A 12,626-nucleotide genomic window follows, 5' to 3' on the forward strand; every position below is an offset into this window, starting at 1 on the left:
AGGAACAGACCCTTCGGCCCTCCTAGCCTGTGCTGATCCAGATCCTCCAATTTTCTAAACCTGCCACCTATTTTCTAAATGTCTGTATCCCTCTGCTCCCTGCCCATTCATGTTTCTGTCTAAATACATCTTAGATAATGCTATCATTCCTGCCCCTACCACCTCTGCTGGCTACATATTCCAGGCTGCCACCGCCCTCTGTGTAAAGAACTTCCCACGTATGTTTGCCCTAACTCTTTCTGCTCTGACTTTGAACTCATGACACCGAGTAATTGAGTTCAACAATCTGGGGGAAACGCTTCTTGCTATCCACCCTGTGTATATCTGTCTTGATTTTGTATACCTCAAACTTCGACTTTGTAATGAAAATCGTCCTAATCTACTCAATATTTATTCATAACCAGCACCGTCCAACCCAGCCAGCATCCTGCCAAACCTACACTGTACCCTATTCAAAGCATCCACATCCTTTTGGTAATGTGGTGACCAGAACTATATGCAGTATTCCAAATGCGGCCAAACCAAAGTCCTATGCAACTGCAACATGACCTGCCAGCGTTTGTACTCAACACCTGAAGCAACGAAGGAAAGCATGCCATATTCCACCTTGACCACTTTACTGACCTGTGTTGGTGTCTTCAGGAAACAATGGACCCGAACACCCAGATCTCGCTATAAGTGGATTTTCCCCAGGACTTTTCTGTTTACTGTGTTGTTCATTCTTAAACTGGTTCTTTCAAAATGCATCACCTGGCATTTGCACAGATTGAATTCCATCTGCCATTTCTGTGCCCATCTCTCCAATCTATCTATATTCTCTGACAGTCCCCTTCACTATCTGCATGTCCAACAATCTTAGTTTTATCTGCAAACTTGCTAATCAGGCAAACGATACCTTCTTCTAAATCATTGATATATATACATCACAAACTACAGTTGTCCCAGCACGGATCCCTGTTGCACACCTGGTCATAGGTCTCCATGTTGAGAAATCACATTCCACTACTAGTCTCTGTCTCTGTTGCCCAGCCAGTTTTCTATCCATCTGCATAAAACACCCTGAAACCCATGCGACATCACCTTCTCCATCAGCCGACCATGGGGAACCTAATAAAACGCCTTACTCAAGTCCCTCAATATCTTCTCGAGCAGCTTCCCTACCACTGATGTCAGGCCTGCCGGTCTACAATTACCTGGATTATTCCCGCTATCCTTCTTAACCAAGGGGACAATATTAGAAATTCGCCAGTCCTCCGGGACCTCACCCATGTTCAAACATCCTGCAAAGATATATGTTAAAGCCCCAGTTATTTCTACACTCACACCCCTCAGTAACCTGTGGTTGATCCCATCGGACTTGGGGACATGTCTACCTTAATACGTTTTTAGAGTATCCAAAACTTCCTCCCTCTTTATGTCGACTTGACCCAGAGTACTCAGAGATCTATCCCTAACCCCAGCATCCGTTCTGTCCCTCTCCTTGGTGAATACAGAGGCAAAGTACTCGCTAAGAATCTCACCCATTTTATCTGACTCCACGCATAACTTTCTTCCTTTGGGCCAAACATTTCTCTACTTACCTTCGTGCTCCTTATATATGAAATGAACTCTTTGGGATTTTCCTCAACTCTGCTAACGATATCTCATTATCACTTTTAGCCCTCTTAAATCCTCGATTGTGAAAAGAAAATAAACATTTGTTCATGCAACTAGGTATTCAGATCGTTTCAAAGTGTTTTGTGCAAAAAAAATTTGAAGTCCGTCTCAGTGCAAATAAAAAGCAAGAGAAGAAACCTCTTAGGAAGAGGAATTTTTAGCCACTGTCCCCCCAAAGTACTTCTGAGGTAGTAAAGAATGAGGGTTTGTAACATGGGCACAACAGTAACTATGGGTGATTTGAACATGCAAATTGGCTCAATTAATCAACTTGACAGTGATATCCTTGAATAAAGATTGATAGAGTGTATGAGGGATTATTTCTGAGTGCCGGACGTCATGGAACCAACCAGAGAATGGGACGGCATGGTGGCTCAGTTGTTAACACAGCACCAAGATCTAGGTTGGATTCCAGCCTCAGGGGACTGTCTGCGTGTAGTTTGCACATGCTCCCCCCTATCTGTGTGGATTTCCTGTCACAGTCCAAAGATGTGCAGGTCATGTGAATTGACAATGCTAAATTGCCCATAGAGTTGGTAACATTACTCAGAGGGAAATGAGAATGGGTGGGTTACTCTTCGGAGGGTCGGTGTGGACTTGTTGGGACGAAGGGCCTGTTTCCATACTGTAGGGAATCTAATCTAATTTAGATTTGATATTATGTAACAAGAAAGGATTGGTGGATGAGCTTTGCCTTGGAATAACCACAACATGCTGGAGTTTCACATTCAGATTGAGTGAAGACTGAGTCATACATGAGAGTTTTAGTGTTCGGCAATGATAATTAAACTGACCTAAGGAAGGATTTGGCCTGGGTGGACTGGGGGAAGAAAAGAACAGTCAAGGCAGGACAGCTGAAGAAATTGGCAATAATTAGGGAGATACTAAACACTAAAGAGGAATTGCATAACGGAGAAAAATCATCTCTGTGGTATGTATTACATGTACATACATAAGGAAGTCAATGATAACATGAAGGCAAATCCCAGTGCATATCATACTGCATACGTGAGCCAGACTGTGGAGGATTGGGCAAGTCAGTGATCTTGTGGTGTTGTCATTGAAGTCTTACGTGATAAACCCAGATAATGTTCGAGTGACCTGGGTTCAAGTCCTGCCACAAGTGGTGGAGCTTAAATTCAAATCTGGAATTAAGAGACTGATGGTGGTTATGAATCGATTGCCGAGAAAAACGTACCTGGTTCACTGATGTAGTTTAGGGAAGGAAACGGCCATTCCACCATAGATTCCCACTCTCAGACTGAAGATGTATCTTCTTATCTCCATTCTAAAGATTTTCTCTTGACTTTCAGGTTATGTCCTTGAATCCTTTCTCTCCTAACAGTGGAAGCATCTTCCCAACATCTCCTCTGACCAGGCAACCAGTATTCTGTATGCTTCTATTAGAGCCCTCTTCATCCTTATAAACCCCAGCGAGTATAGACCCAGAAACCTCATATGTTGAGATTTTCATTCTTGGGCCATTCTTATGAAGCTCCTCTGAACACGCTCAGTGGTGGTACATCCTTCTTGAGTTATGGGCCCCAAAACGGTACACAATACTCCAATGTGGTCTAACCAGAGTCTTTCAGAGCAGTGGAAATCCATCCATTCAAGTCATCACAAAAGAAATGTCATCACTGTATTTGCCTTTCTGACCAGACGGGCCAACTGAATTAATAATCTTAAGATGGACAATAGTAAATTCTTACAAAAATGAACAATGATTGAAGCATGCTGGGAAGTAGAACCCAGCCTTGACCAAAGTCTCTGTGCTCATCTACATTCTGCAGAATGCAGACAGGCTGCAGCTACCCAGAGATAGTGTGCGAACAAGCCTGACAGCTACAGACCCTGTAATACATACCTGAAATTGGAATGAAACGGGATAGTGGAATGTCGCCTTTGGGCCATCAATGTGACAACCCCAGGTTGGATCTGATTGATCAGGGTAAATGAACCTGATCATTCCATTGGCAGATCCTTCACACCCTCCCAAAAGGCGTGAAGACTTGGAAGGATAAGAATCACCATAAAACCCCTCGGAGAGTGGTAACTCGAGAATAACCAATGAAAGAGAAGACACCTACAAGACCATCAAAAGAACAAGAAGACTTCACCACGTGGAATCTGGTCAACTTCTGGTGGGGTGGTATGTGATCATCCAAAGTTAAGTTAAACCATAAGATGGATTGTAGTGTTTTTCATTATGTTATAATACGTTTTATCGTTCTCATATTAATTGTGTTCAACAAAAAATATCCTTGCTTATAATAATTGACTCAGTTCTTTTGCTGAATATAAGATTTCAAAATACACTGTGCTGCAGATACAGCACCTTCCTAACTACTGACACAACCTTCTCATTTAACTTGAGACAATCCTGACTGGAACTCGCAACACTTCTGAATTTTCTCCCCAGTTATAACATAGTCCATGCCTCTCTTCTATCTCCTCAAGTGCATCACCTCGCACCTGCCCAAGTTATACTCCATCTGCCACGTCTTTGCCCACTCTCCTACCCTGTCTGAATCCTTCTGCATCCTCCCTGCCATCTCATTGATACCTGTCCCTATGTCTACCTTTGCGTCATCCAAACACCTCGCTGGATTGCCCTCAGTTCCGTCATCTAGATTGTTAATGTACAAAGTAAAAAGTTGTGGTTCCCTTGTGGAACACTAGTAGTCATTGGCTGCTATCCTGAGAAGGACCCTTTTATTCCCACTCTCTACCTTCTGCCAGACAGTCAAGTTTCTGTACCTTGTCTCTGACACCATGGGCCCTTATCTTACTCAGCAGCCTCCTGTGAAGCACCTTGTCAACGTCCTTCTTGAAGTCCAGAAACATAGTATCCATTAGCTCTCCTTGGTTTAACCTGTTTTTTTTTATCCTCAAAGTGTTCTAACAGATTCATTAGCATGACCTCCCCTTGATGAAACCATACTGACTTCGCCCTAATTCATCATGCACCGGCAATTATTCATAAATCTCATCCTTCGCAATGGATTCCAGGAACGTACCAACGGCCGGGGTAGGCTAATCGGTTTGTAATCTTCTGTCTTTTGCCTTGTTCCCTTTTTAAACAGAGTGTCAGCAAGATCCAAGATGGCGGCGACCAATAGGTCGATTCTGCCCAAGACTCAGGCAAAGTGCGCCCCCCCCACCTCACCTCACCTGCTAAATTGCTAAAAATGTTTTTTACCCAGCATCCTTGGCCATTCTACATCAGGCTTTAGCAGTCTGATGATTTTTTAAATGACCAGAGGTAAAGGATCTCGCTGTTCACAAAAGACACTCCCCCACTACCCCTTAGCAACAGAGACGTGGCGTGACCTGCTGGGGCGAGCCTTATCTCGGAGCTTATTAAACTCCGAAAGATGATTGATGCTTCCAGTGAAGAGACCAGTCCAGTTTGGAGTCGATCTCAGTCATGCTGAAGAAACATGATGGAGACATTGAGAAACTCAGGTAGCGTGTCGGGATGGGGCGGGGCAACAGGCCACAGCCTCCGAGACCACCGCTGAGTCATCCATGGGTCAGGTCTGGGCTCTGGAACATCGATTCCTGACCTTAGATGAACATATTGACGACCTCGAAAGTCGAGGTCATCGGAAAAAAATATTCGGTTGCTGGGCCTTCCTGAACAGGAGGAGGAAGGGCAGCTTGTTGATTTCCTGGAACAATGGCTCCCACAGCTGCTGAAACTGGAGTCAGAGCTGGGCTGGTTGCCAGTTGAGCGGGCCCATCGGGTTGCTGTGCGCCGGCTCGGGTTGGATCAGCGCCCCCGCCAGGTCCGAGTTCAACTTCAACATTAGAGGGAAAAACAGATGCTGCTGGAGTCTACCAGAGACTCGGGGAAGGATCCCCATGCCAAGATATACAGGGGCTCCTGGATAATGTTGTTCTGTGCCTGTGGTCCGCAAGAGGAAGGCATTTGATGAGGCGAAGAAGTATCTGAGGGATTTAAATATTCAATAATCTATTCGATATCCGGCAATGCTATGCTGCAGTCATGGGGGATCTGTATATGACTTCAGATCACCTGAAAAAGTAAAAGAATTCCTGAATGCTCTCAAATAGACTGCACGATTTGAGCTATATGGATAATGACATTATTTTGCCCTTCGTTTCTTCTTTTTTTTTCCCTCCTCCTTTCTTCCTTTTTGCCTCTTCTCTATCTTTCGATGGTGGTGGGGGAGGGGGAGTGCCCATTCCTTATCCTTTCTATGGACTCTTTTCTATAGCTCGTGCAGTTTATTTGATTATTGGGAGACGTTTCTGAGTGTTTTCTTTTATTTGGTTGCTTATTGCTTGTAATTTTGTAATTTTATATATTTTCATCTTGTTGTTTTTCTAAGTGTATCGAGGTGTTGCTGTGGGGGGTCGCCCACCTTTAACTTCTGTCTTATAAGATGTTGCAATTTATTTACTCTAATTTGTAATGCCCGGGCCGAGGGCATGCCTCTGGCAGGGAGATGTTGTGGTGGGATTATTGGAAGGTAGTAGTGCCCCTTGTGAACAAGGGGGAAAGCCTCCTTTTAAGTATGTTTTATGTTATTTGTTTTTAGGAATAGTTCTTAGTTGTTTTGATTTAGCTGTTTTAAAGAGTGTTTTATGTGTGAATCATTTTTGTTTTTTACTCAATATCTTTTGGGTAGGGTTCTTTCTCCTGGCGTTTCTCGGGTTTGCTTGGACTATCGTGGCTAGTCATTCATTTAGGTGGTGCACCTGGAATGTCAAGGGGTGCCACTCATTAATCGAAAGGGAAAATATATTATCAAGTCTTAAAAGAAAGAAAGGGTGGATATCACCCTTCTACAGGAGACACATCTACTTGAAAAGGAGCATTCGAAGCTGCAACAGGGTGGATTTGGCCAGGTGTTCTTTTCATCTTTCAGCTCAAAAAGTAGGGGAGTTGCCAGTCTTACTGGGAAGAATCTTCCCTTCCAAATGCTAAGCCAGATAAAAGAAGAGTCTGGATGATATATATTAATTCAAACCCTAATATATGGAGAGGAATATGCGATTTTGAATCTCTATTGCCCGCTGGTGCACCATTTAAATTTGTCATGGAAGTGATCTCCAAGTTGGTGGCTCTTGGGGTGTGCCACACAATTATAGGGGGAGATTTAATTATATCATCGAACCAGGGGTGGACAGAATGCCTAAGATCTCTGCGGGCATAGCTATGAGATCTAGGCAGTTGGCAGATCTGAGTAGGGAGTTGGGCCTGGTAGATGTGTGGAGGTGTCTTCACCCTCAGGGTAGAGACTTTACTTTTTATTCTGACCCACACAAGTGCCATACAAGAATCAATATGTTTGTGTCCCCTCGACACATTTGAACTCAATATTGTTTTGTAAAGTATGTAATATAACTATTTCCGAACGTGCCGCAGTATATATGGAGGTTAGGACTAGTGATGACGAGATAGCTTCCCGACATTGGCGTATGGACCCTTTCCGATTGAAGGATAGTACGTTCATAAAATATTTCTGGCAGGAATTTAAAACCTTCCTGGGTATCAACTCAAACACGGCCAGTAACCGTTCGGTGATGTGGGAGACTGGTAAGGCATATGTGCGAGGCTTGGTCATCTCATATTCTGCGACCAGAAGAGACAAAAGAGAGAACAGCACCGGCTCGAGGCTCGCATGAAGGTGGCCAATACAGCATATGTGGATAGACCCTCCATTCCTAAACTAAAGCGGATCACAGCCCTTAGGGCAACTTTGAATTCCACACTTACTCAAATAGCAAAGAGGGAGGTATTATTTGCGAAGCAGAGATTATTTGAATATGGTGACAAACCTGGCAGGTATCTAGCATACCTTGCCAGGGAAAAAAAAGGCTCCCCAAGCCATTACGTCTATTAGAAAGAGTGCTGGAACCCAGACTTGTGATCGTGAAATGAGCAATGCAGCCTTTGAAAGTTCTGTTTGAAATTGTATAGGTCAAAGGGCTGTGAGGATAGAAAGAGGAAGATAGAGTGTTTAAAAAAAATCTGGCCCTCCTGGGCCAAATCTTGGAGCAGGTATTGTTCTTGAATGCACCCCCGGCAACCCAGGAAATACAGGAGGAGGTAAGGCAGCTCCAGGGTGGCCAAGCGCCCGGACCAGATGGATTCCAGGCTGTGTTCTATAATGAATTTATTGGGGAATTGGCCGGGTCACTTCTAAATATGTATAATTATTCACATAGTCAGGGCTGCCTCTCGGCTTCTCTGATAGAAGCAAATTTCTCTCTCATTCTTAAGAAGGGAAAGGCCCCAGATGACTGCTCTTCGCATAGACCTATGTCCTTGTTGAATGTGGATTTTAAAGTTCTCACAAAAATGTTGGCATTAAGACTGGAGAGGGTTTTACCATTCGTTATAAAAGAGGACTAGACGGAGTTTATACAGGGTCGCAGATCAACTAATAACATTAGAAGAGTCTTAAATATGCTATAAGCCTACCAGCAGGGAGTGATACTGGGATTGAAGCAGAGAAGGCATTCGTTCGATTAGAATGGCCATATCTCTTTTATGCACTAGAATGGTTTGGTGTTGGAGAGGTCTTCACTAAATGGGTAACAGTATTAATTAATGATCACAAAGCAGCGGTTTAAGTTCGGATAGCGGTAGCGTTAGGAGACGTTGTCGTCAGGCATGCCCTCTCTCACCATTATTATTTACACCAGTAATTGAGTTGTTCGTGGAAGCTATATGAGCTGACCCTAATATAACGGCTCTCGAGTTGGATCAGGCAAGCACAACATTACTCTCGATGCAGATGATGAACTCCTTTTCTTAAATGATCCATTGACATCTGTGCCCCGCTTAATTCAAGTGGTTACCTTATTTGGCATGTTCTCAGGTGATAAAATCAATTTTATGAAATTGGAGGCAATGCCAGTGGGAGGTCTTGCCAGTATATCCAATTTTCTGGACGCATCCAGTTTCCCCTTTCGGTGGTCACTGGGAGGTTTACTTTACTTAGGTATTTTTAATACTCCGGCATTTGGTCAGCTATATAAAGCCAATTATACACATTTAATAGAGAAAATAAGATAGGAACTTCAACGCTTTGAAGATCTCCCGAAACCTTGGTTCTATAGTATAGCTTTGGTCAACATGAATACCCTACCTCGCCTGTGAGAATGTTCGCCTTCATGCTGCTGAGACAGGCGCTGCGTTAGCTTTATGGTTGGCTCGGCTCCTTTATTTGGAGTCAGAGACGGCCCCTTATTAAATTAGAAAAGCTGCTGCTTCACAAGTAAAGGGTGGGCTGGATTTTCCGGATTTCAGGAGGTACCAATTGAGCTTTCTATTGTCCTACGTAGCTTATTGGCTCTCTTGTGACCCACAAACAATCTGGTTAGATATGATGTATCCCAAGCAAAATATCCCCTCATCAATCTACTATTTATGAACAAGATGACAGTTGTTACGATCATTGTAAAAATCCTACTTTATTTAATATACACACCAGAACTGCAAAAAGAGGAAGAGGAACACCTGTACAAAGTATTCGCCAAAAATGGACACCCTCGCAATTTCATCAACAGATGCCTAAGGCAGAGACAATGGGACGAGGACATGCCGCACCCCAAAGGACTAGCCACACTACCATACATCAGGAGCATTTCTGAACTGACAACCAGACTACTGCGACCACTAGGACTCATAACAGCACACAAACCAACAGCCACGCTCAGACAACAACTCACCAGAACAAAGGACCCGATACCCAACATGAGCAAAACTAATGTAGTGTACAAAATCCCATGCAAGGACTGCAGAAAACACTATATCGGACAAACAGGAAGACAGTTAACGATCCGTATACACGAACACCAACTAGCCACGAAACGACACGACCAGCTATCCTTAGTAGCCACACACACAGACGACAAGCAACATGAATTCGACTGGGACAACACTACCATTATAGGGCAAGCCAAAAAGAACAGCCAGGGTATTCCTAGAGGCATGGCACTCATCCACAGACTCTATCAACAAACACATCGACCTGGACCCAATATACCGGCCACTGCAGTGGACAGCTCGAACTGACAACCGGAAGTGGCAGAGACAGGCCACTATAAATACCGGACAAAACAGCACAGAAGCGCTTCACAGGAGGCTCCCAAGCACTGAGGATGTCACCTAGACAGGGGACTAAACGTTTGCAAGACAAATTCCCAGCTCGGCGAACAGAACCACAACAACGAGCACCCGAACTACAAATCTTCTACCAAACTATATTTAATAGAATCAAAGCCTGGAGGATAATGCGACAGGATGAGGACAACCTACAAAAATCCTCCCCCTATCCTCCGATAGAGGGAACGTTGGAATTCCAGCCAGGGGTGACTGATGCATATTCAGAACCTGGGAGTGCAAAGGTATCTTCTGTTTGGGAGACCTGTTCAATGGGGAGGTCATGATGTCCTTCAAACAGCACAGAAATTTGGGCTGTCTAGTAAATACATTTTTCAATATTTTCAAATACGAGACTTTATACAAAAGAAGAACACACTGATAATTAATCCACATAAATTGGATACGGAAATGGGGGTGCTTCGGCCGACGGGTCCGCCCACAGTCAGTATTCTCTACCACAAACTATTTAATAAGGTATCAAAGAACAAGGAATGGTTGTATAACACCTACAGTCAAGTATTGGGGATGGAAATCTCCTTAGAGATGTGAAAGGACGTCTGGGAAAACACCAGGAAGATGTCTATCTGTAACAGAACTCAGGCTATCCAATTCAAGATACTTCATTGGGCTCAGATGACACCTGAGTGACTTGCAAAGCTCAAGGCAGGAGCATCTCCAATGTGTCCTACATGCAAAATAGAAATTAGTACTCTCACGCATTGTCTGAGGACATGTCGTAAGATCCACATGTTTCGGACATAGTCGTGAATGCCTTGGCAAAGATTTTGGGTACAGAGATTGGGTGGGACCCAGTGCCTCTACTTTTGGGCTCTCCAAATTTCCCTTCTTTGGATGTATACGGGAGGAAATTATTCATTATCCTTTCCTTTTGTCTGGGGAAAAACATTTTAGTGAATTGGATATCCGAAGGTCCCCTAGGACTTTCCATTTGGCCCAGGATAGTCATGGAATATATCCCCTTAACTTCCTTACGAATATTGTGCACCAAAAGACGGAATTATTTTATTGAGCATGAAAGCCCTTTTTGAACTACATAGACATAGATATATCAGCCACATTGTTCAGGGTCTTTGCTTCGCCGTGGACATGGTTCCGGCTGGTTCGGGGACCCCAGCGAGGAGGAATCCTGAATCAATACGGGTTCTGTTATGACTTAATATAATTTTTAAACATATGTATCTAGTTATTTGTTTACTTATTTATTTTCATTTCTACTTTTGTTTATTTTTAGTAATGGAGGATATCCTATTTTATGGTTTGCTAGTTTGGAGATTATATTAGTGGTTTGTTTTTAAATTCTATATTGGCCTTGTTATTATATTGTAAAGCAGAATACACCAGATTGTACTATTATTATAATTCTGTAAAAAATAATTCAAATATTTTTTTTTATTAAAAAAAAACAGGGTGTCACTTTCACAATTTTCTCGTCTTCTGGGATCCTCCCCGATTCCAAAGATTTCTGAAAGATCACCATTAATGTCTCCATCCCGCTTATTTACCCATTTAGTTTTTCAAGCAATTTCTCATAATCAGCTCTGCCTCCTCACTGTCTTGAATTCTTGTGATTTCATTCATGTCTTCCGCCGTGAAATCTGACATGAAATAATTATTCAGTTTCTCATCTGTTATTTGTTCCACACTACTATCTCACCAGCGTCATTTTCCAGTGCCCCAATATCCACTTCTGCTTCTCTTTTTTGCCCTTTATATATCTAAAGAGACTCTTACAGCGGTCCGTTATATCCCTGGATAGATTATCTCCGTCCTTATTTCTAATTTTGTTCATCTTTATAAGCTTCCCAATCCTCTGGTTTCCCGTTATCATTTGCCATGTTATCTGCTTTCTCTTTTGCTTTTACCCTAGATATGCATTTCCCAATTATCCATGGATGCCTCATCCTCCCTGTACAATGCATCTATTACCTCTGGATGAATTTTTGCTGTGACTCCTAAATCGCTCCGAGAAACTCCCGCCATTACTGATCCACTGTCTTTCCTGCTAGTGTCCTCTCCCAGTCAATTCTATCCAACTCCTCCCTCATGTCTTTGTCGGTGCCTTTGTACAGCTGTAATATTAACTCCGATTCTGCTTTCTCCCTTTCAAATTGAAGTTTGGGTTCAATCATATTAGGATCACTGCCTCCACAGGGTACCGTCACCTTAAACTGCCTTATCAAGCCTGCCTCATTGCACAACACTAAATCCAGAACGGCCTGTTCCCTTGTTGCCTGAAACATAATCTGCTCCAAAAACTCATCTCGTAGACATTCCACAAATTCCTTTCCTTGCAAACCACCACCAATCTGATTTTCCCAATCCACCTACATATTGAAATCCCCCCACTCACTGTAACTTTGCCTTTCCTACATATCTTTTCTATCTCCTCATCTATCATGCGCCCCAGCCCCTGATTATGATTACTACAACTATGGTTTTACACCTTTCCGGTTCCTCAATTCTACTCACAGGCATTCCACACCATCTGACCCTACTTTGAGTAATGAGAACTGAGCGATGGGACTGCAAAACACCTTAGCTTTGTCTCAAATTGATAGTTTAGACATGGAGTAAAAATATTTCATTTTAAATTACTTTGAAATGTCGCCACAGTGCGCTTCTTTGACCAAATAGTCTGCCTGTATTAGTGAAGAATACAAACTGTTGAAACTGTTAGAGAAGAAAGATATGAAGAGGACACAACCCTATAAAGAGGTATAGGTTGGAACGAGTGAACAGCCAAGTATTTGTCTATGGAACATAGTAGGAAAAATGTGCCTGTGCTCAATGATATTGGCGGGTT

This window comes from Chiloscyllium punctatum, chromosome 17 (genome assembly GCF_047496795.1).
Source record: "Chiloscyllium punctatum isolate Juve2018m chromosome 17, sChiPun1.3, whole genome shotgun sequence".
In the NCBI taxonomy this organism is placed as follows: domain Eukaryota; kingdom Metazoa; phylum Chordata; class Chondrichthyes; order Orectolobiformes; family Hemiscylliidae; genus Chiloscyllium; species Chiloscyllium punctatum.